Raw genomic sequence first — 26,144 nt, 5'->3', positions numbered from 1 at the left:
CTGATAGAGGAAAAGAAACAAAGTTGAAGTTATTTTAAAAAACCTAAAAGATTCGGGGCTTTTGACAAAACATTCGGGGCTTAAGCCCAATTAGCCCCCCCCGCTCTGCCGATGCTTCCCGGTGGAGGCTAGCGTGGAACAGATCGTGCAGGTTGTATCCTCGGTAAAACAGTATTATCTTGCGCATGTGCAGAACGGATCGTGCAGGCAGAACGGATCGTGTACCGACAGCATCCCAGTAAGCACACATACGTCGTGGCGACGTATTGGCGATGTAATCCAAATGCATCAGGGATACGTAGTATTTTGGTAGTTTGCTCACTGGCACGACGTCGCTGCGCTACGTATACATATAGCCGCTCTCTCCGCGACGTAAACATATATACATCGTTCTAACGTATGCCATCCCAGCAAACATTTGTCCAACGGCAACGTCGTGTCACTGGCCAAAAATAGTCGCGGTAGGATGGCATAAATCAGTAAAAATATGTTACACAGAACATTTCCTAAAAATGCATTTGTACATGTCAACAGTTCTCTGGGGTTGCATGTATAATTGTTATTTTGACTTTTAGCTACGTGTAGTTCAACATACCATGTTGTGAATTAGTTGTAAGTGGACGTCCACTAGGTGACGTTCTTTACACGTGCATTTATAGTCCATCATGACCCTCTATGAAATCAATTGTGATAAAGCTGCTCTTAATCCTTGCATGGTTAACACTGCAATAATTAATTTAATTCGCCAAGTTTTTCAGAGGTTGTGAAGACACTGATGTCCTTTACACGTCTAGTCAAGGCTGTGAATAGTCGTCCACTGACGTCTTTTACACGTCTAGTCAAGCAAAACAGAAAAAAAACAGGAATTATCTTTATGAAATACACGATTTGTATACAAAGTACATATATTTACTTTATCTTGTTTAAATAAAATATCATTACACAGTGCCCAGTGTGGTTAAGTGATTGCAAAGCCACTGCATTTTAGTCATTATTTCAACCTGTTGTACCTGATGTATTCAGTTTTTTTTTTTATGGAATGTATGCATAGACCTATACATGTACAACATAAATGTATCCGGTCACCATTTATGTCTGAGTTGGATGTAATTGCCATTGACAGGGAAACTGCTGCCAAGATGTAGTAACAAAAGATCTCGCGATATTACAAAATCCCGTGATAGGATAGATTATCTCACGAGATGTTAACACTTTCTCCCCGGAATTTGAACATTGAACAACCACCCATGACAACCACGAGGAGAGGAGGAATTGAGTTGTATCAATATTATTATTAAAAATCTACTGTTGGGTAATGTCAGGTTTATATGGACTTTTCAGTTTGTGTTTCCCATTCACATTCCCCAGCACTCACTCCTCTCAGCCGTTCACTACTGATTACACGCACCTGCACTGCATTACGCCAGATCAGTTCACCACCTGCATCTCATCAGTGACCACCTTCATAAGCAGCACAGGCACACTCTTTTTTTGTCGAGTCTTGCGTTTGTTCATGACACTCTGACTTTCTCTCGTATGTCTAGTTTAGGCCCAGTTCTTACTTATCTGTTCCACAATACTGGAGCCTGATAGCTGAAGGCCCTGGCCCCCAGTCTACTTCCAGAGACTCTAGGAACCATAAGTAGCCCCGCATTCCGGGAGCGCAGTGCTCTAATGGGACAATAAGGTACTATGAGCTCTTCTAAGTATGATGGTGCTTGACCATTTAGAGCTTTGTAAGTCAGGAGGAGGATTTTAAATTCGATCCTCGATTTCACTGGAAGCCAATGCAGAGAAGCTAATACAGGAGAAATATGATCTCTTCTCTTAGTTCTCGTCAGAACACGTGCGGCAGCATTCTGGATCAGTTGGAGAGTCTTAAGGGACTTATTTGGGCAACCTGATAATAAGGAATTGCAGTAATCTAGTCTAGAAGTAACGAATGCATGGACTAGTTTTTCAGCATCGTTTTGAGACAGGATATTCCTAATTTTGGCAATGTTACGAAGATGGAAAAAGGCTATTCTTGAGGTTTGTTTTAAGTGGGCGTTGAAGGATATACCCTGATCAAAAATAACTCCTAGATTTCTGACAGCAGTGCTGGAGGCCAGGGTAATTCCATCCAGAGTAACTATATCTTTCGAAAATGAAGTTCGGCGGTGCGTTGGTTCTATCACAATAACTTCAGTTTTGTCTGAGTTTAACATCAGGAAATTGTGGGTCATCCATGATTTTATATCCTCAATACACGTTTGAAGTCTTGCTAACTGACCACTTTCATCTGGCTTAATTGACAGATATAATTGGGTATCGTCTGCGTAACAGTGATAGTTAATTGAGTGTTTCCTAATAATATTACCTAGAGGAAGCATATATAAGGAAAATAGAATTGGTCCAAGCACTGAGCCTTGAGGAACGCCATGGCTAACTTTAGCGTGCTTGGAGGGTTTATCATTAACATTAACAAATTGGGATCGTTCAGAGAAATAGGACTTAAACCAGCTTAGTGCGATTCCTTTAATACCAACTAAGTGTTCCAGTCTCTGTAACAGGATGGTATGGTTAATAGTGTCAAATGCAGCACAAAGATCTAGTAGAACAAGAATGGAGACAAATCCTTTGTCTGCAGCAGTTAGAAGGTCGTTAGTAATTTTAACCAGTGCCGTCTCCGTGCTATGATTCTTTCTAAATCCTGATTGAAAATCATCAAATAAGCTGTTGCTATGTAGAAAATCACATAACTGATTAGCAACCACCTTCTCAAGGATCTTTGATAGAAAGGGAAGGTTAGATATAGGTCTATAGTTTGCTAAGACCTCAGGATCTAGGGTGGGTTTTTTCAGAAGAGGTTTTATCACAGCAATTTTAAATGACTGCGGTACATAACCTTAACAGGTTATGTACCGCAGTCAGTAAGGACATGTTGATCATATCTAGTAATGAAGTGTTTACCACGGGTAACGCTTCTTTGAGTAGCCTTGTTGGGATTGGGTCTAAGAGACAAGTAGACGGCTTAGCTGAGGATATCTTTAACATTAATTGTTGAAGGTCTATAGGATAAAAGCAGTCTAAGTATATGTCGGGACTCGTCGTTCTTTCTAGCGGTCCTGCATTTAAAGATGAACCGTTAGAAGTTGAGGGCAAAAGATGATGAATTTTATCTCAAATTGTTATAATTTTATCATTAAAGAAGCTCATGAAGTCATCACTACTCAGAGCTAGAGGAATAGATGGCTCAGTTGAGCTGTGACTATCTGTCAGCCTGGCTAACATTTACATTTACATTTTAGAAAAACAAGACGAAAAACACTTTTACAAGTCCCGAAACAAATTTACAAATGACAGATTCTTCACGGAAAGGGAATATACCACATAGCAGAAGTGACACGGAAGTGATGAGGTGTAGTATACATGTTGCCTTGACTACGGCAGTTCATTGGGGATCAAATGCGTCAATAGAGCCGCCGTCTTGGAACAGGGGAGGCACTCCCTTATATGTCTATATCTTTATAGTCTCTTTAATGAATCAGCGTTAATGTAGGCAAAGGTCTAACGGAAATAAAATCACTATAAATCGTCAAAATCTCATGCGATGTTCTAGTTTGTTTAAACAAAAAGACAAAGAGACTAATGTGTTAATACAAAGAATATTTATTATAATCACTTGACAGGAGTACAAACGGAAACTTCACCCTTCTGAACTAAGAGTTTCTGCTTCAAAGTGAAGTTTAAACAGACTGAAATGTTCAGGCTCACTCCTCCACTATTGATTCATTTATTTCTGTGTGTAGTTATTTATTTAACGAGACTTAAAGTCATGTATCGTCATCCACTGACATTCCGAGTCCCGCCAGACTCCCTTTAGGAAACATGTGATTTAAACTTCAGCAGGCTGTGACAGTCCGCTCCGCTCAGTCCTGGTTCTGGTTCTCCCGGGCTTCCCTTCCCTCCAGCGGGCCCAGCAATACAGCCTGGTCTCCAGCTGCATGGTGTCGGTTTTGGCTCCCAGGAGCTGCCCCCCGCTGTAGCTTCTATCCAACCGCGGCTTTCGATACGTTCCCTGTTTCTCCAATGTTTCCGTCAGGTCCGCGTCTTTTAAAAACTCCAAACACCAACCACACGTAAAGTCACCATAAACTTAATTCAAGCCATATACTAACAACAACAACACTGCGCTCACCAACAACACCTCATCACTTCCGTGTCACTTCCGGTATGTGGTACATTCCCTTTCCGTGAAGAATCTGTCATTTGTAAATTTGTTTTGGGACTTGTAAAAGTGTTTTGCGTGGAATTACAATGATTTGATTGCCTAGTCATTGCACAGGTGAAATGTTAAATACTGTTCTGTATTAAAAGCTCAGCATAAGTACATAAGTGTACAAAGGAAAAGTGGAACCTAATCCAAATAAAAATAAACAAACCGATAAAAGGACTGTGTCCTACCCAGATCCTCCACCAAAATATAACCATCCAAAACCCAAGCCAGGTAAAGGCCTCAGTTTGAAAATACACTTAAACAAATTGGACTTTTTATTTGGGGGGCTTAATATTATTAATTACAGTTTAAGGTCAACACAAAACTAATGACGATAAAGCACGTTCTTCAAGCAATAAAAAAAGGTATGGTAAACTGTAGATATGATGTAGATATGGCTTAAACAGTCTACACATTTGTTAATGTCCTAATTTGTCATATGTCCTTGTTTGTGCTAAAGATCAAGTTTTATGTCCAACACACTTGGATGAGACGTGCCCGACCCCTGACTTTGTCTACCCTACATTAAGATGTAAGTTTTTGACCTTTTTTGCTTAATACTACGACAAAGAATCATGCTTTCAAAAAGGACTTTTATATATGACAGTAAACATCGGTATTAAGATGTGTGTGTGATTGATCCATACCCTAGATTAAGCAATGACACTGAGATGTACGTGCTACTGATGCTTTTTGTTATTTTTTTGGTACATCCCTGAAAAAATTCCCACACTATACAAAGACATTGCTTCCCTCCAAAGTGCATACACCTTTGCCTTTATTATTATGTTATTCTCATTTAGAGGTAAAAATGTATTCCATGAGTCAGGTGTTTTGCCTGAATGTCAACTTAATATCCCATAACTTTGATTTAAAAAGTGATTTATTTTAATATTTTACACTACTATAAAATTCACTATTACATTTTTTGTTTTTGCATGTTTTTATGTTTATTGTACTTAGACAAATTGCACCTTGCATGTAATTTCATTAACAAGGTCACATAACAACCAGCCATCTTTCAGAGAGAGAATTCATGAATCGTTCTCCAGGCCATCTGGGAGAACCGAAAGAGGCATAGTATTGTTTTCTTGTTTAATCTCATCTACCTAAAGAGGACTTTTTTTGGTAATCGTACAGTTATGGTTTGTTCATTCTTTAATGTGTCCTTTCTTACCTTTAAATAACTTATTATTTTTCACACCTTTTGTTTTTAATGTCTATAGTATTGTCTGAAGTCCCAAATTCTGGATTGACGCCCGAGCACCAGTGGACGCCCGAGCACCAGTGGACGCCCGAGCACCAGTGGACGCCCGAGCACCAGTGGACGCCCGAGCACCAGTGGACGCCCCAGCATGTCGTACTTTAACGAACTCCTCCTAGAGATTTTATCCGATCAACTTCAAACTCGGTCTGTGCCATCTTAAGATGTTAAAGATGAAAAGTTGTTAAAAGAAACATTTCGTCATAGGGCGTGGCCGTGGCAGGGCGGCCATTTTGTGCGTTTCGCCGCCGAAAAAGGAAGTGGGTGTAAATTGAGTGTACGTTGTCCGATTACCTCGAAACTTTTCAGGATTCATAAGAGTCCAACCCAGAGGACAAATAAAGGCCGATATTTACTTAAAGTCATAGCGCCCCATAGTGGCAACAGGAAGTAGGCCTAAAAGTCAAGGTGCTATACTTTAACAAACTCCTCCTATAGATTTCATCCGATGGACTTCAAACTTGGTCTGTACCATCCAAACACCTTAACGATGAAAAGTTATTAAAAGAAACTTTTCGTCAGACGGCGTGGCGGCCATTTTGAGTGTTTAGCGATGAACAAAGAAGTTGTTGTAACTTGAGTGTACGTTGTCGTATCTGCCCGAAATTTCTCACAATTGACAAGGGTCCAGGCCTGAGGACACCTACAGGCCAAAATTGACTTTTGGTCATAGCGCGGGGGGCGCTATGACCAAAAGTCAATTTTGGCAACAGGAAATGCGCTTTGTATGACAAACATCATCCGATTTACATGAAACTTAAAATGTGTGGTCTACATGTGATACTTAGCCGGCCCCTATAATATGACCACGCCCACTTACTCAGACCACACCGCCTTTCATAACATTTTAACCGTTTAAGGTATACCCTTTTGTGAGGTATCATTGAACTCAGCATAGACTTCTTTCTTCATTGGTGATGGTTTGACCCGCCCCCTATGCTTAAGCCCCGCCCCCTTTAATAAATGCTGACCCATCTAAGGTAGAGTCTTGTGTGAGGTATCATTGAACTCAGCAGAGACTTACTTCTTCATTGGTGATGGTTTGACCCGCACCCTATGCATTTGCCATGCCCCTTTTCAACGCTAATGAACCATATGACGTAGCGTCTTGTGTGAGGTGTCATTGAACTCAGCAGAGTTTCTGTCATTTGATGGTTTTGCCCCTCCCCCTTTTAAATTATGAACCTTTTCAGGTTCACAAGATTCTTGTGGGAAGCAGAAATATACTCAGCAGGGTATTCTTAGTGAATGTTTGCCATTCTTTTACAAATGATTCAACTTTTTGAGGAGCCGAAAGATTCTCAAAAACTCACCTAAGTTGTTGCACATTATTGGTTGAATTCTTTTTATCTTTCATGAGTGTCATTCTTGTAACCGTGACAAAATGGCTCCATATTGCACTTTATGGCCCACCTTTAAATGTCATGTCAGTCTGCCACTGTTGACACATACAGATACACAATAACTTAAAATCACATTCGTTACACTTCATGTACAGCAAGATAATGCATAATAAGTACATTTCCAAGTGTCACCTAGTGGAAGAAAGTGACAATCAATGTTTAATATTGTAAATTTTTTTTGGCTGATCATGGTCATTTGTAGACAAATATGAAATTATATAGAATGGGAATAGTTCATCACTATGGCAGGTTAAATAGTATATTATGTTGTTTTTCATTGCTTACATATTACATGTTTGTGAATAGTTTATATGTAGACAGTTTATTGAAATGTGCGGCAATTGTTAGAGAGAATTGACTCAAATGAATAGGTGCTTTCATGTAAATGCCAAAACAATACGCAGGACACTGCAGGGAATCGAACCCCATCCCAGTAAACCAGGAGTACAATTACCAGTGCATTTTGCTTTTTTGACACTCCATGGAAGGTAAAGCAAAACCTGCATTAGCAACAGCATATGAGTAGCAGCATTTAATCTTATGGTATGATTGTGCTATATTTTGTTTTGAAAAGTTTAGATAATCACATATTGTGCAGTTTTGAATAAGTGCTAAAAATGAGCAAATTGTTTGTTAATAAATGTTTTAGTTGAACATGCTGTTGTAATGCAGTAAAAGAAACCTTTTTTAAATTTGATCATGCAGTAAATGTAACCCGTTTTGTTTATTTTTATAGATTTTTTTATTTTTATAACAAATACTCATTAAAAAGGGCCTGTACTCGATAGCAAACACACCTGCTATGTAAAATTATATTTGAGTAATTGCATCCTGAACAGAGAATGATGTGTGTTTTAATCTGACCTCTGTTCTTTTGATAGACCATCTGGCCACATGTGCATGTTATTTGGAAAAGGTCTATGATAGCTGTGTGGAGGCAATCCTAGCCCCATGTTTTTCAATATTTCAAGTACAGCCCCTTTTAAAGAACATGCAAGAACTCAAACAAGAAAAAAGATGAAATAGCTACATAAGACAATTTAAGTTATCAAACTATAAAAAGACAAAACCAAAACAGTATATGGTGATATGAACATTCTCCACCTCTGTTGAAATAAAGCTCAATACACAACTTTAACTTCTCCGTGAACCATCACCTTATCGTGGTGGAGAGGTTTGTGTGTCTCTGTGAACCTGAGGGCTGTGTTGTCTGGAGCTTTGTGCTCCTGGTAGGGTCTCCCAAGGCAAAGTGGTCTCAGGTGAGGGGCCAGACAAAGAATGGTTCAAAAACCCCAATGAAGAAGCAAGGTAGAGATGGAGTGACCCTGCCCGGAGGAAGCCCGGGGCCCCCGTCTGGAGCCAGGCCCAGACGGCGGGCTCGTCGGCGAGCGCCTGGTGGCCGGGTTTGCCACGGAGCCCGGCCGGGCACAGCCCGAACAAGCTACGTGGCTCCCATCTCTCCAGCCCATGGGCCCACCACCTGTGGGAGGAACCGTTGGGGTCGGGTGCGATGCCACATGGGTGGCAGTGAAGGTCAGGGGCCTCGGCGGACCAGACCCGGGCGGCAGACGCTGGCTCTGGGGACGTGGAACGTCACCTCTCTGTGGGGGAAGGAGCCGGAACTGGTGCGGGAGGTGGAGCGCTACCGGTTAGATCTGGTGGGGCTTACCTCACGCACAGTCTCGGTTCTGGAACCATACTCCTGGATAGGGGTTGGACTCTTTTCTTCTCCGGAGTTGCCCAGGGTGTGAGGCGCCGGGCGGGTGTGGGGATACTCACAAGCCCCGGCTGAGCGCCGCTGTGTTGGAGTTTACCCGGGGGACGAGAGGGTCGCCTCCCTACGCCTGCGGGTTGTGGGGGGAAACTCTGACTGTTGTTTGTGCATATGCACCAAACAGGAGTTCGGAGTATTCGGCCTTCTTGGAGACCTTGACTGGAGTCCTGCATGGGGCTCCAGTGGGGACTCCATTGTTCTACTGGGGGACTTCAACGCACACGTGGGCAATGATGGAGACACCTGGAGGCGTGATTGGGAGGAACGGCCTCCTGATCTAAACCAGAGTGGTTGTTTGTTGTTGGACTTCTGTGCTAGTCATGGATTGTCTATAACGAACACCATGTTCGAACATAGGGATGCTCATAAGTGTACCTGGTACCAGAGCACCCTAGGCCGAAGGTCAATGATCGATTTCATAATCGTTTCATCTGATCTGAGGCCGTATGTTTTGGACACTCGGGTGAAGAGAGGGGCAGAGCTGTCAACCGATCACCATCTGGTGGTGAGTTGGGTCAGGGGTGGGGAAGACTCTGGACAGACCTGGTAAGCCCAAACGTGTAGTGCGGGTAAATTGGGAACGTCTGGAGGAGGCCCCTGTCCGACAGACTTTCAACTCACACCTCCGGGGAGCTTTTCGTGCATCCCTGTGGAGGCTGGGGGCATTGAACCCGAGTGGACAATGTTCAAAGTTTCCATTGCTGAAGCTGCGGCGAGGAGCTGTGGTCTTAGGATCTTAGGTGCCTCAAGGGGCGGTAACCCACGAACACCGTGGTGGACACCAGTGGTCAGGGAAGCCGTCCGACTGAAGAAGGAGTCCTTCCGGGATATGTTATCTCGGAGGACTCCGAGGCAGTTGCAGGGTACCGAAGGGCCCGAAGGGCTGCAGCCTCTGCCGTGAAAGAGGCAAAGCAGCGGGTGTGGGAGAAGTTTGGAGAAGACATGGAGAAGGACTTTCGGTCGGCACCAAAGTGTTTCTGGAAAACTGTTGGCCACCTCAGGAGGGGAAGGGGAACCATCCAAGCTGTGTACAGTAAGGATGGGACACTGTTGACCTCCACTGAGGAGGTAATAGGGCGGTGGAGGGAGCACTTTGAGGAACTCCTGAATCCGACTAATCGCCCTCTATGTTAGAGGCAGAGCTGGAGGATAACGGGGATTGTCGCCGATTTCCCAGGCGGAAGTCACTGATGTAGTCAAACAACTACACAGTGGCAAAGCCCCGGGATTGATGAGATCCGTCCAGAAATGCTCAAGGCTCTGGGTGTGGAGGGGTTGTCCTGGTTGACACGCCTCTTCAACATTGCGTGGAAGTCTGGGACGGTGCCAAAGGAGTGGCAGACTGGGGTGGTGGTTCCTCTTTTTAAAAAGGGGACCAGAGGGTGTGTGCCAATTATAGGGGTATCACACTTCTCAGCCTCCCTGGTAAAGTCTACTCCAAGGTGCTGGAAAGGAGGGTTCGGCCGATAGTCGAACCTCGGGTTGAGGAGGAACAATGCGGATTCCGTCCTGGTCGTGGAACAACGGACCAGCTCTTCACTCTCGCAAGGATCCTGGAGGGAGCCTGGGAGTATGCCCAACCGGTCTACATGTGTTTTGTGGATTTGGAGAAGGCGTATGACCGGGTCCCCGGGAGATACTGTGGGAGGTGCTGCGGGAGTATGGGGTGAGGGGTCTCTACTCAGGGCCATCCAATCTCTGTATGACCAAAGTGAGAGCTGTGTCCGGGTTCTCGGTAGTAAGTCGGACTCGTTTCAGGTGAGGGTTGGCCTCCGCCAGGGCTGCGCTTTGTCACCAATCCTGTTTGTAATATTTATGGACAGGATATCGAGGCGTAGTCGGGGTGGGGAGGGGTTGCAGTTTGGTGGGCTGGGGATCTCATCGCTGCTCTTTGCAGATGATGTGGTCCTGATGGCATCATCGGCCTGCGACCTTCAGCACTCACTGGATCGGTTCGCAACCGAGTGTGAAGCGGTTGGGATGAGGATCAGCACCTCTAAATCGGAGGCCATGGTTCTCAGCAGGAAACCGATGGAATGCCTTCTCCAGGTAGGGAATGAGTCCTTACCCCAAGTGAAGGAGTTCAAGTACCTTGGGGTTTTGTTCGCGAGTGAGGGGACAATGGAGCGGGAGATTGGTCGGAGAATCGGCGCAGCGGGTGCGGTATTGCATTCAATCTATCGCACCGTTGTGGACGAAAAAGAGAGCTGAGCCAGAAGGCAAAGCTCTCGATCTACCGGTCAGTTTTCGTTCCTACCCTCACCTATGGTCATGAAGGCTGGGTCATGACCGAAAGAACGAGATCCAGGGTACAAGCGGCGAAATGGGTTTCCTCAGGAGGGTGACTGGCGTCTCCCTTAGAGATAGGGTGAGAAGCTCAGTCATCCGTGAGGAGCTCGGAGTAGAGCCGCTGCTCCTTTGCGTCGAAAGGAGCCAGTTGAGGTGGTTCGGGCATCTGGTAAGGATGCCCCCTGGGCGCCTCCCTAGGGAGGTGTTCCAGGCACGTCCAGCTGGGAGGAGGCCTCGGGGAAGACCCAGGACTAGGTGGAGGGATTATATCTCCAACCTGGCCTGGGAACGCCTCGATCCCCAGTCGGAGCTGGTTAATGTTGCTCGGGAAAGGGAAGTTTGGGGTCCCCTGCTGGAGCTGCTCCCCCCGCGACCCGACACCGGATAAGCGGACGAAGATGGATGGATGGATGGACACAACTTTAACCTACACCTGTTGTAAGTACAAAACTATTCATTTTGAAAACCTCTACACTTAAAAGAACATACAAGCCCCTTGTGATCACTGAAATAAGTTGGCCACACTACTGTTTCAACATCATACTGTCATGTTTTTACATACACATGATCAATTAAAGTCCCTTTCTCGGTTGTGGGTTGTGTCGCACGCTGAACAAACCCTTTTTTTTTGTCATAAATGGACAGATTTGTTGACACAGCTTAATGCCACATACGCCTGTCCTGCAGAAAATACTTTTTCAAGGGACACAACAGCTTCATCAACAGTAATTCCTTGTACCTTATGTACTGTACAGGCCCAAGCAAGTTTCAGAAGAAATTGCCGGCGCAATCCACCTTTTATTAGTAACCCTTTCCTCTTCTGGTTCAATACCTGTAGATCCCATTACAACTGCTGAAGCATTTGCACAGTGTTTCCTCCTCTGTACACCAATATGATCATCATCAAATTTGATGTACACCGTTTGAGGAAACTTTTTAGCGTCGTCTGGATAAACTATATGCGTTACTGTGCCACATACCCCATTAACCAGACCATCCATTACATCCACATTTTTACACAACATAACACGGGCATCTTTGCCCAAAAGCAGCATTTCAACCAAACATGTATTATATGCTTTTGCATGATGTCCCTTCATTAACTCAAGTTTGCCTGTTTTCTTACTATTAACAAAATCTTGAGCATCTGTCTCGACATAATCAGGACAAGTCTTGAAGGAACACGCCGACTTATTGGGAATTAAGCTTATTCACCGTAACCCCCAGAGTAAGACAAGTCGATACATACCCTTCTCATCTCCGTGCGTGCTGTAACGCTGTCTGACGGTTCCAGCATTAGCTTAGCCTAGCACAGATCCTGCAGGTAACTGGTTCCAACTAGCCTACTGCTCCAAATTGTGACGAAAGTGACAAAATAACGCCAACATGTTCCTATTTACATGTTGTGATTTGTATAGTCACAGCGTGTACAAAAAACAACGTAACATGAGACACAGCCATCTTCTAACGGTAAACAAACCGGGAACTATATTCTCAGACAGGCTTGCTGCGAGCATATCACTCTTCCCAAGTACTATATTCTTCTGCCTGAGAATATAGTTCCCGGTTTGTTTACAGTTAAAAGACGGCTGTGTCTCATGTTACGTTTTTTGTACACGCTGTGACTCTATAAATCGCAACATGTAAATAGGAACATGTTGGCGTTATTATTATTATTCGGAGCAGTAGGATTGCTGGAACCATTCACCTGATGTTCTGTGCTGGCCTGATGCCGCTGGAGCCGTCAGACAGCATTACAGCACGCACGGAGATGAGAAGGGTATGTATGGACTTGTCTAACTCTGGGGGTTACGGTGAATAAGCTAAATTCTCAATAAGTCGGCATGTTCCTTTAAGTAGCTGCTTAATATTGTGCTCATTTACTTGTTTATTTGTAGGAAATATGTGTAAAGCTGAGCTAACTTCACCGGTTTCACAACGTTTCCACATTTTTATGTCACAGTCTGGCATCGGGGTCCCTCTTGAACGAGTTCTCACTCTGTTCAACAACTCGGCAAACACAATATCTTTTTGCCGAACAATAGTTTTTAATTTGACAACCCTAAACAAGCTAGACCACAAATCAACACCTACATCATCTACATACAGGGGTTTCCCTTTCACTGGAGGCAACTGGAAAAAATCTCCAACAGCAACTACACTAACATTCCCAAATGGGGAATCGGATTGTTTAATCTGCCGTAATCTACCATGGATATAAGACAATAGCTTGTGATCAACCATGGAGATTTCGTCGATTATCAAAATCTGCAAGCTACTATATTTAGCACGTAAAGAATTGACCTTTTCTTCATCCAAAGGTGTGTACAGTAAGCGTACATCTTTCCCAATGCTAAATGTGTTGTGAATAGTAGCTGCATGTAAATTGTATGCAGCTATTCCTGTAGGAGCAGTTAACAAAACACAAACGTCATCAGGATGACGACACACTGTCGACAACAACCTCATTGCTTCGTACTGAATAGCCTTTATTAAATGGCTCTTTCCTGTCCCTGCACCACCTGTAAGGAAAACATGTAATGGGTCTGGCTTTTCCCCCATTACCTTATTTAAACACCACTGTCTAATCTGATAAAAAATACACATCTGTGTCTCATTCAGAGACCGAAGTAACGCCAGACCATCACTTCTGCACAGAATGTTATTTATCTTTTCTAAATGTGCAACCTGCTCACTCCTAAATCAGGAATATTTTCTATCTCCTCATCCACAATCTGCTTTTCATCTTTGCGTAGCTGTTCACACTCTAATCGCTGCAATTCTTGCTCTGGGCACAGCTCACACCAGGCATCTTCTCAAACACCATCCCTATCAACTGCATTTTGGATATCATCCAACTTATCTGCATCAATTTGAAATTTGCTTCTATTTAAATCAACAACTGACTTGACCAAATGTAATAATCCATCCCCTAATCTCACACGACCACTACTGTAAAACTGCTCATACGTCTCAAAACCTCTTGGTTTTAACTGCACATCATCCCGATAAGGCATAAACAATTGCAGAATACTCTGATAAAACAACTCTGGATTCTTTGTCTGAGAAAAGCGCACATAACAAACAACTGCAGGTTGTGTACGTGTTCTTTTCATAATAAAACCACAATCCTCATCGAGTTTTATCCTGTTTACAGACGTTTCGTTTTTAGACAGAATACGGTACTCCGATGCAAACATTGCCATACACATGTCATTAAAACAAGCATTTTTTTGCCTATTCTTATACCTATCCACATGTCTTCTGTGGTAAGATCCTGTGATTATGCCTTTTGTTTTAACACACTTAAAGGCAAACTCATTTTAACCACATTATCCCCTATTGGCACAAACAACTTTCCTTGAACATTCCTTCAGATGCATATTTGTTACCCTATAGATGGCTTCTTGAGCACATACATCTCTGTTGTGTATACACACTACCTAAATTTTTCAATGCATCTTTTGCACTTGCATTTCCTTCCTTAGCTGCTTCCCGATGTGCATTACCTAACAATAGTCCCATCTCTTTTTCTGACTTTGAAATATAAGAAATTATATAAACTACACATGCATACGCATCAACAACATACTGGATGTCAATATTTGCATTCCAGCATTTTAACAGTGGTTTGCTATATTGATTAATCCACACCTCATTAACCTGCCTTTTCAACACGTGTATTCCTACCAAAGCGATTATATGCAGCTTCAAAAATCATTTGATTTATACCTAAATGCCTAAACAACTGTTCCACACTATCATAACTAACATGCTCATCTGATAGAGCCTCCTTTATTGCTGTCAAAATCTTTGATGCTTTGTCTTTTTCCATTTTCTGGGATTGTTCCTGCTCCTGTTTCTTGCATGCACAATCTGCCATCCTATGAGCTGCATCAACCGTACACTTACACATTTCTTTGCTCTTGTCTTCAATGATGCTGCGACATATAAATGTTCAAGTGGACGCTGGCCTGGGAAAATTGAAACGACAAATTGTTTTATTCTTTTTACAAGTTTTTGAATGTCGCTTTGAATGCTGTTGCAAATATGTCACAATGTCCTTTAAGGGCTCATCTTGCGACGGTAATTCACATGTGACATACTGATCAATAAACTGAACTACCTCTTCATCTGTGTTTTTATCAATTAAGGGAGCATTTTCAATCCAAAATAGGCAATGGACATGTGGTGAACCACGTTGCTGAAACTCGACCCTATAAAAGTAGTCCTTTATTTTGCCAATTGGATGTGATGGAGACATCAGCACTTCCCTCAACAACACAGTCTCACTCCCTACTCGTCAAATGTATGACGCATGGTCAAGGACCCTGGCGTCAAGTTTCAACGAAATAGGGGTACCCTTGACGTTATTTTTCGACGAGGGGGTCCGTCAGATAGACATTCATGTTATTCCCTCACCGTCGGATATCGACGAAAAAAAAAAAACACACGCCCCCGCCCCTTAACTTTCGAAATCTGTGACAGTTATTGGTATTTTTAGCCCAATAACCGCTGTTTTAATCAACATTATTCACGAGATAGTATCATGGTTTATATGTATATCTTTTTGTTATTATTTCGGTATATTTCGGCCAGGTAAGCTGGATTGCTTTTTTGTTGATTTATATTTTTTAAACTATAATGCTACATCTATCAACATTTATTTAGATGTTATCATTGTATTCATTTCTTTACTTTAATAATATTATTTCGGTCTTATTACCGGTGAAATATTACAGTATACAGAACATTACGATATGATCCTAGCAGGACGCATTCAAAGCCGATAGGCCTATCCCCCAATGCAATGCGGCCATTCATTTCCAAGAATCGGGCAGCGATCAGCTGGTCTTTAACGCCAGGATCGCTTCATATATACAGTCAGTGGTTGTGTCTCCAGCAACAACACGTTGCTCAGCTTTGTTCCAGTAAGTTATGAACCATAATAACGTTTAAACGAATCCGCGGAAAACTCCGGAAGTGACATAGTACGTCCCGCTCAGCGGATAGGAAGATAAAAATATATAATATTCGTAATATTGATGTTTTTTTCTAATGTTGTATTTGAGGAGTTAAACAATAAAGATAGTTATAATAATAAAATACAGTTTCATGTATTTGTCTCATATATTGGGTGCTCAGCCGGCCGGCGGGCGGCCTCAATCTGAAATGGAATCAAGCCATTTCACGGCAGACAGCAGAAAGAGGAGCCGAACGAGTCTCCCCACCCACCCCGGAAGAACTACAAGTGCTCAAGCTTTGTAACAGCTTCTGTGGCGTTTCTTATGGGAGTTGTAGTTTTAAAGTATATTGGTATATTTCTCATAAGTAGAAGTTGGCAGTGTATAATTTTGGATACACCCTGGGGTTTTTTGGGATGGAGAACACACTGGTGTCATCAGATTTTAAAATTCGAATCGTTAAATAGGTGAAAATAGCTTATTACCATATTTGACAGTGCTTACAGTAGGTAATTTGGTGACCATATCTACATGACAGCTGAGGTCCAGAGCTTTCTATAACAGCTGGCTTTATGTGTGTAGAACCTTCTGTTGCTAAATGAAAGGCCTTCATACATGTACTGGGTTCAAGGTTCAGAGGTCAATATTTCAAAGCAGGAGTAATGTATCCTCTTCAGACTGACATATGTTCCTCTCCAGGTTGAGACCTTTCCAACGATGTGTTTGCTATAGTTCTACAACAACGTTTTAATTTTTACACATCATGGAGACCACTTAGCAGGAGATACTTTATTGTCCCCAGAGGGATATTTGCCTTGAGTTCAAATGCTTCACAAATAACACTTGACATATTGTTTTATCATACAGCTGACATACTTAAAATAAAAAACAACATGAACAAAGTGATATAGGCTAGACTGAAGCACATCACACAGCAACAATCTATTGCTCATCTTTCACAAACAGTGACAAGAGCAACACAACCATGCTTCATATCATGAAGCTATTGCACAATCTCAAGCAACATTATTTAAAGTTTTAATTGAGGTAGGTCCAAATTAGAAATTGTTAAGTTTACCCATATCTTCTGCCAGAGGATAAGAGCTCATACTTGGCATGGAGAATAAAGATAGAGCAGACCATATTCTGTGTGCTTGCCTGGAGAGACTGGTTTCTATTCCTCTACACAACCTTCATGAGAGTCATAATAAAATTCTCTGTAATGCAGCCTTGTATAACATAAACCATCTGATTCACTGTGGGTGTCTGCTCTAAATGATAACACACACTTTCAACATGGGCCTTCCAGCCAAAGGTGCATGTTGTCCATATGAACACCATTGGGCCTATAGGAGCAGAGCCGATGGATTGGTTCATCATTTATGACCTCTGATATCCTCTGACCCAGCTCTATCTCGAGAGTTACCTCAACTTCAGTTTCAAAGGGGGGGGGGGGGGGGGTCAGCTTTTCTTAGACATGAGTAGGGGGGGGCACCAAGGAAAAAAGGTTGGGAACCACTGCTCTGACCCATGTCATGACCCTTTTCTCAGCTTGTGAAATGGTTGAATGAGATGTGTGAGTTTTGTCTTTGTGCAGTAGTGCTGAGGTAGAAGTGTGCCAAAAATGCCATATATATACAAATGTTGTATATGTATACATACCCAAACAAAGCTATATACATCTTACTCAGTGAACAAAAACCTCGGTAACAATCTGCTTATCCTTTTAATTTCCTGAAAATGCTTCTTAAAACTAGTCCCTTCTTAATTTTGAAAAGGTAGTCTCAGTAAAGGCTACAAAGGTTAGGATGGCTACAAGCTGTAACCACGGTGATTGATATGAGGATCATCTTCTGAATATAATAATGAATATGTTAGTCCTACCATAAATTGATATTTCAAAAAAGTAATTTATTTAAAACAACTAATAATGCAGTGTGATTTTAAATCAAACTAAGTCCCACACATAAATATACTCATGTTTTTCCCCTTTAGTCTGCTATTAATATTCATCAACTGCAAAATTAGAAAATTGCGTTTTTTAATAACTATGTATGGAAAATAAAATAAAAAATGCTTCTCTTTGTATGTAGTTTATTGTTTTTCACAACAGTACAATTCAAAACAAATGCAAATTAGTCAAACAAGCCATAAACACTCAACTGTAGGTTTTTTATATAGTATATATAAGGCAAATCAAAGTGCTAAATATAAAACACAATTTTTTCATTATTAGTATTTTATTGTGTAAATTCTCACGTACAACGTGGAACATTCTTTCACAGACGAGATGTGGAATTTCCACGTCACTTCCGCTGATTCGTTCGGTCTGCCCATTCTAAGTGCTCAACTGTCTGTGTTCTACCTTCCTGTTTCAAAATACTATTAAGAAGATTTTTCCACCGCATATCAGCGGAAGAAAATGAACAAAACCATGTCGGGACACCAAGCCTACGAACACAAGCCAAGAGGTCACGCTGTGCTCCCTGCCAAAAAGCTGGGGTACCTCTAATAGGTTTAAGGAAACGTAACCCATCATCAAACTCCATCAACTTCTTTAAAGATTCCTCATTGTTCAACACATCATCACTAACTTTTTGAGATTTAGCACCCGACACAATTTGTTCAAGTTCAGTACTGCCCAGACCAAAAAAGATAAACTCAACATTTTTTGCAAATCTACCATCAGCATGTAAAATCCTGTTGTTAAAATAACGCGACCTTGTCAAACGATGTTGTCTACTATCATGGTATACATACCATGATAGTAGACAACATCGTTTGACAAGGTCGCAGAGCACCCATTTGGAAACAACAATTTGTTACTTGCTGTAACACGCTTCTTATGCTCAGTACTACCATGATACTTACTTGAACTCATTTGCTTAACTTTTTGTAAATAACACATTATCTCGGTAGTTCTGTGAATTCCTTGCCTTAGCTTTCTGCTTAACTTTCTGTCTAAATAACACATTATCTTGCCTGGATGTCTATGTCTGTGGCACAAGTGTCAACATACATCATCCGCGACTGTTCAATATACTCAGACATTGAAGCATATCCTGTTCCAACTAACTCCATGTGTTCTTCACTGTGACTCTTCATATACTTAACAACAGCAAGTCTTATCTTTCTGTGACTCTTTGGAGAACCACTGATCACTTGAGCTACTGCTCCAAAGAAACTACTGCCGTTCTCTACAACTTTAACTGTCTTACATACAACACCCAAAGAAGCAGACACTGTTGGTCCTTGCACATCTTCCTTTTCTAAATCCACTTTACACTTACTACACAGAGATGTTGCAACTTCAATGCTCAAAGGATTAAATCTTAATGTGATTTTACTCTCATCCTTTAACATTACCACACAATCTGCGTCCTTACCAGACAATGTACTATGCTGCTGCTGCTCTGTAACATAGTCAAGAGGCTCAACTGCACAACTTGCAACTGAACTCAAACTCTCTAAACAAAAACTACTTTTCTTTCTAGTTTGTGATCTAACATTGTACCCACTAGAACAAAACGTGTGTACTTTGCAGTAACCATAACAACTCTGACTTTGAGGCTGTTTAACACAAACAACAGTCTCATAATGATTACCATTGCAATTTTCTAAATACACACCCTGATTTGACAACTGCCTATTCTTGCAACTGTATTCAAGCCAGCGACCATTATAATATGTGAATATATTTACTCCCTGCTGCTTGAATCTCGATTTCTGTCGCCCAACTGCCAACATAGTACATTTTAGATATGCTGAGGTATTCTCCCATTGACGAATACTCACTTCTCAACATTCTCTTATATAACACAGCATTTCTTTCCAACTGCTTAACCACAGAACGTCTAATTTCTTTGTGATAACTCTGTGTGCCACTCACAGCTTGACTGACTGTTCTAAAGAATTAGTTTCCATCACTAACTATTTTATCATTACTACATGGAGCCCCTAACTCACCAGTGTTTGTAGATACTAAATCAACTTTCACTGACTTTACATTCAACTGTCTGTCTGTCAACACTCTGCCCTTTTTCATCAATAAACCCAGTCGCACTGCGTGCATGAGAGTCAACCACAGCGTACTGTCCATCTTGACCAATGATTGAACATGTACTGCCATTCAATGTCAGAAAGCATGTGTCATATTTCATACACATCTTTTCTAATTTCTTAAGGGTGTGTACACAGAACCCGGTCTCACGCCAGGTCGTGTAATAGTCACGTTATTTTGATTCTTAAATTTGTGTACAGGTTACGATTTTGACGTTTTTTTTCGTGTATATGCAACGACTTTTGAACGTGTACAGGTGACGCTTTTCGAACCTGCTCTGGGGGACGCGACAACGGGGAAATGAAGCGCCACACGCCGGCCAAAACAACGGGACGGGCCGCCACTCGCGGACCGACGCGACAATGGGGAAATGAGGCGCCACACGCCGGCCACAACAACGGAACGGGCCGCCACTCGCATGACGCGATCCACGGGCGCAAGGGCACACAACAACAGGGAAATCAAACGCCACAACGGGGAAATCAAACGCCACAATAACTGGACGGTTGTGGTTAGGGGAAAAAAAAGAATGGGGAACGGAACCGTCACACGCGGGACACACCGACAAAGGTACTGCAACACGCAGGACGCGATCCCCGGTCTCCGGGTGAAAGTCCTGTGTTTTCTGACCCATCCACCAAGACAAGACCAACCTCCCTACGTGGACTTTCGCCTTATCAATATTACTCGCTACCGTCAGCATTCTGGGATCACGAAATATGCTTCCCATTAAAATGCATTGCTTTCTATTTTGTAATCGGCACACGAAAAAAAAGGCTTTTACGTAACCTGTCCACGACTTAATAGATTAAAATGACGTAACTATATAATGACCTGCCGTGAGACCTGGCTGGTACACACCTCTCTCAATAAGCTCTCCCTCAACTACATCAACATCTCCAGTGACATAGTCACCATATTCAAACTCAAACTTGTGACCGTCAATAACGGACTTTTCGGGCAAATCTGGAACACATAGCAGTTTGGACAAACCAGTAATTGAGTTGCTGTCCCCCAAAGAGGTGTACAAGCTGTCACCTAAAACTACCACTTTATCCAAGTCGCCCGACTGCCATGAAAACACACTGGCAGTTGTATGTTTTGCTAGGCCTACCAAACTTATAGCCTGAAGTCCTCCGTATTGGAACCGGGGGTCCCCCTGATGAAATGTTCCCCGGACAGATCTTACGTGATATCCAAGCCCGACAGAGCTGGTATCCTCAAGCTCAGCTGCTACGTCTGTGTCAGCATCACTGTCTGTACTGTACTGTCTGCAGCAGTCTGCCCGTCCCATCAACTTGCCCAGCCTTCACAGAAACGCTACTAATGACAAACGACTGTGCCTTCAAACAGTTCTTTACACTAATGATGTGAAGCACCAGGTCATTAAGGCATGTGTTGAAAACAGCCACAGATGTGCCAAAAGTGGCTGCCAAACCAGACGCGTCATGTGTGCCACAATCAACTACGACAAAAAAATCTTTGTGATGAATAATTGCACAAACTGCACCTTGGAGATTCAACAGACACGTTCCATCCCTCAACAGATGTTCTTGCAGCTTTTCGTACAGCACATTCTCATCTTCCAACAAACCAAAATCTCCGTACACTGGCTTTCCAATATGTACTTTAGAGTTCCTGCCAAACACACTGTGCTGTTCAATCAACTTACACATCTCATTCCGTTTACCACTTTCCTGGCTTGTTTTAGTCACATAAGCATTCAACTTCATCCCTTCTGCACGTATGTCATCAACATCTGACTTTTGCCATGTACAAACAGGAGCAATCCCATGTTTGATCACAGCCGCAACACTACATGCCATCAATGCATTCCAATCTGAAGGAAATGATGCAGGCCTGACTTGAGTCCCAGCAACAACTGAGGATTGCAACTTTTCTGAACACATGCAAGCAGTAGGATCAGCATCACTCTTACCTTTGATGGATTTTTTAGCATTGCCCTCACCTTTCTTGGACCCAGTGCGCCGTGTAGGGAAACCCTACAATAAGGAAAAACACATGCAGCAACCAACTTCCATCATCATAAAAAGTCCTTATTATATTCATCAATAAATCCGTATGTGGGACACTTACTGAGTCCGGCACAGCCACTTCTGCAGCCCTGGAAGTTGAAGCCTTTGCAGACGACACGGTCATTGGTGTTGCCTGTATAAAAAAGACATGTAACAAAATCATGTATATTTCATTATTTCAAAACTATTTTCTAAAATAAAAAACATGCAAAATACATAAGCGGTCTTGACTGTTGCTTATTTAGGGTACATCTACAATAAATAAAAGGCAGAAAAAAACATTTAGCAACCAACTTCCATAAGTGTCTCTAGAAGAAAACTGACATTATTTACACATTAATACACAATCATCAGCTACCTCCGTCACAGCAACTTCCACAGCCCTCATGTACCATTAATCATGTATATTTTCACTGTTTCACAATCATTTATTAAAACCTTATGCAAAAATGTTGTTCCTACCTATCTATTCAAATTATACAAAAAACGATTCCATATAAATAAAATACTGCATCCTTTTGGACAATCAAAGCAGTCTTGACTGTTAATTTAGTGGAAATCTACTATAAAAAGGAAAAAACATAATCTGACATACTGTATACTATACTAAAACTTCCATCAGCATAAATGGACCAACGTGTGTTATATTTGTGTTCTAATTTTGAACACACACACACACACACACACACACACACACACACACACACACACACACACACACACACTTCAATGATAAAATATGACTAGAAAAATAGTCTTTTATTAAATCAAAAGTCAAAAAAGTAAGAAGAAATCATCTCCTGTATAACTAACTTCTTCAGACCTAATAACTTCAGCATGAGCTTCTAACTTCTGATTGAACTTGTTTGTGACCTAACTAAACTACGTTTGTTTCACCCTATTGTAAATATGAAAAAATAAAAAAAAAATTAAACAAATGATTACATGTTTTTCGGTCCGTGCAAACATTAATCAAAGCCACTATGAGTCACACTGAACTGCAGCCTGCAGATCTGGGTCTTGTGTACGGATATTGTGATATATTATTAAGTTTGATAGAGATCTCATCATATCTGTAGTTGTTTTAAATTTTAATTTATAGTGCATTAACAATGACAACGAAATAGCTATGCATTCTCTATTAAAAAAAAACATTTGTGGATTTCATTCAAATCTCCAGACTTATAACTCCTCCTCCTGCACTGTCACATCAACAGCACAGGTAGTGTGGCCCCAACCTAGAAAAAGAACAATTGTCTGAACTGCATAAACAAAATACAAACAAAAACTAAAATGTTGTTGCTGTCTGTCAACGCTATCAAAATAATTTGTACACAGTAACAATCCATCATATAAAAATATTGGGGTATGATTACAATTCAATAAGGAACAAACAATTCAAACATCCAACAGTTACAAAAAGCATGAAAAAACACAAACCTGCTGCTTGGCCTGGCTTGTGGTGGAGGCAGCAGTCCTCCGAGAACGTTCCACATTTGGTTTCTAATGTAAGAAAAACAAAATACACTTTGTAACCAAATGTGGGGTGTAGCTCCTTTAGAACAATACCAGCAGTCTGGACTTTTAGAATTTATAGGGTGTCAGGAGAAAAGACAGTTTATTATAAGGCCTCAACCAACAGATAGCATGTAAATTACCTTTGAGCTTTGTGGAACTGTGCACTCCACAGGGCTGGAATTTGATGGAACAACTTTATCCATCGCATCCAACATCGCAATGCTAACATTGACTGGTGTTAGCGGGATGGAACACTCCTTCAACATAACCTGTAAAACAAAATTGCAAAAACACTATTGCTGACAATTTGTGTTGTATAAAACCATATATAAAAAAATCAATAAACATATGGCAATTGTTTAATTTACAGCATAATTAGTAGGTTGAAAATGCTACATGTTTAGTTTTTATTTAACAAGACACCCCCTTTAATGTTGTTTACATTCCATGACGTTGTCGCCACCATATTGTAAGCACTAGTTTTCACTGCACGCTCATGACACAGTATAATGTCATCACAGTTTTCTGTTATATATCTTGTCTACGCAGTGCTTCCTAGCAAGATTTACCCTAGGTCTGATGCCGTTTACCATAACACAAAACAAACCTGCTGTGGAACCATCTTCATTTTAGGTGCACCAAAGGACTGCTCACGTTCCTCAGGTTGGTGCCGCTGTAATGACAAAATAACATAGTTGGTATTAAACAAATAGATACTAAGGTAAATTCTTTAAGTAATATAACTTCTTTCAAAATGTCTCAAGCCAACAATTACAGTCTGAAATCTATTACCTTGCGAACAACTGGCCACTCCGGAGGGTTCGGTTGACGTGGCTCAGTGACCTCAAAGTGTGTGGAAGAACCCTCCACAACAGTGGTCCCAACCTAGAAAAAGAATAATTAATGAACTGCATGAACAAAATACAAACAAAAACTAAAATGTTTTTGTTGTCTCTCAAGGCTATCAAAATAATTTGTGCAATATGCAAAGAAGACAAGAAAACCCAAGGGACTCATAAAGTGTCTCCCTTTAACATAGAATATGATTACAATTTAATAAGGAACAAACAATTCAAACTTTAAACAATTACAAATAGCATAAAAAACACAAACCTGCTGCTTGGCCCGGGTTGTCTTGGAGGCAGTAGCCCTCCGAGGACGTTCCACATTTGGTTTCTAATGTATGAAAATCAAAACACACTTTGTAACCACATGTGGGGTGTAGCTCCTTTAGAACCATATAAGCAGTCTGGACTTTTATAATTTATAGGGTGACAGGAGGAAAGACCTGTGGCGTGACTGCTGGTGTGGCAAGTTGCTGATAATAATAAAATATTTTATTAAGATAACATTTTTAAAACAGTTAAAAAGTGCGTTGCATATACAAAAATACACATGTTATAATCATTATACCTCAGAGCCAAACTTTTGTACAAAACTTCAATTTTCAACAACTATACCTTCTTGTCCGGAGCCTCGGCTGGAATGACTAATTTGTGCTGCCTCCCAGTGAAGGAAGATTTTAGCCATTCATGCACTTTATGGCGATAACCTGTACCACCGCCTATTTACAAAAAAAATAATTAACATAAACAAGCATAATTTATGTAAGCACAACAACAAACACATTACTACTAGAAAAACTACAAAATGAAGATAATTAGTTTACAATCTTACAACAATAATATACACTTTACACATATAAGGAACCTTTTTTTATGGAAAAATGCTTGGCTACATACATGCAAAACTTGCATTGGAAGCCCGCTGAGTTCCAAGAACCACAGTCCGCCGCTCTGTCATCTTCCATTGGGCTGCCAGTGAGCGCCGGTAATTCTTGCCGCGTGGCATCTTTAAGTATTTAGTCACAATTGATTAGTAATGACATTACAATACACTTTTACCCTCAAATAATTGAACAATTTTTATCATCTATGCAACAAATCATGTCAGAACATATGTGTACTCAAATTTGATGCAACAAGCATTACAAAAAAAAACACATTCCTGCTGCCTTTTTTAGATTAAATACTTTGGATCTGCTATAGATAGGCTTTGTCTATTCAAGCTACACAACTATGGTATATCTGTTTTTTGTTGGTGCAATAAGGACATTCATTAAATTGTTTATATTTCTCACTTTAGCACCTTCATAGATTAGAGATTATAAACAGCATGGCATTTCTCTCAATACAGCATACAAAAAGCATCAAAATTACTTACAACATTAACAGATAAAGTGTGCTGAATTATTACAACATCGTTAAGCTACATTTGAGTCAATTAGTAAATAAATACTTTAAAGGAACACGCCGACTTATTGTGAATTTAGCTTATTCACCCTAACCCCCAGAGTTAGACAAGTCGATACATACCCTTCTCATCTCCGTGCGTGCTGTAATGCTGTCTGACGGCTCCAGCTGCATCAGCCCATCACAGAACATGCAGGTGAATGGTTCCAGTAATGCTACTGCTCCAAATAAGTGACAAAATAACGCATGTTCCTATTTACATGTTGTGATTTATAGAGTGACAGCGTGTACAAAAAACAAGGTAACATGAGACACAGCCATCTTCT

At 41.4% G+C, this 26,144-nt stretch overlaps 1 pseudogene; it reads right to left on the bottom strand.

The window, feature by feature from the left end:
- Positions 1 to 11,619: 11,619 nt before the first annotated feature.
- LOC114555261 (uncharacterized) lies at positions 11,620 to 25,417 on the bottom strand (annotated as a pseudogene).
- Positions 25,418 to 26,144: the final 727 nt, after the last annotated feature.

This window comes from Perca flavescens, chromosome 1, assembly GCF_004354835.1.
Source record: "Perca flavescens isolate YP-PL-M2 chromosome 1, PFLA_1.0, whole genome shotgun sequence".
Classification (NCBI taxonomy): Eukaryota; Metazoa; Chordata; class Actinopteri; order Perciformes; family Percidae; genus Perca; species Perca flavescens.
Note: the sequence above shows the minus strand (reverse complement) of the source record. Positions and strands in the feature narration are given on the sequence as shown.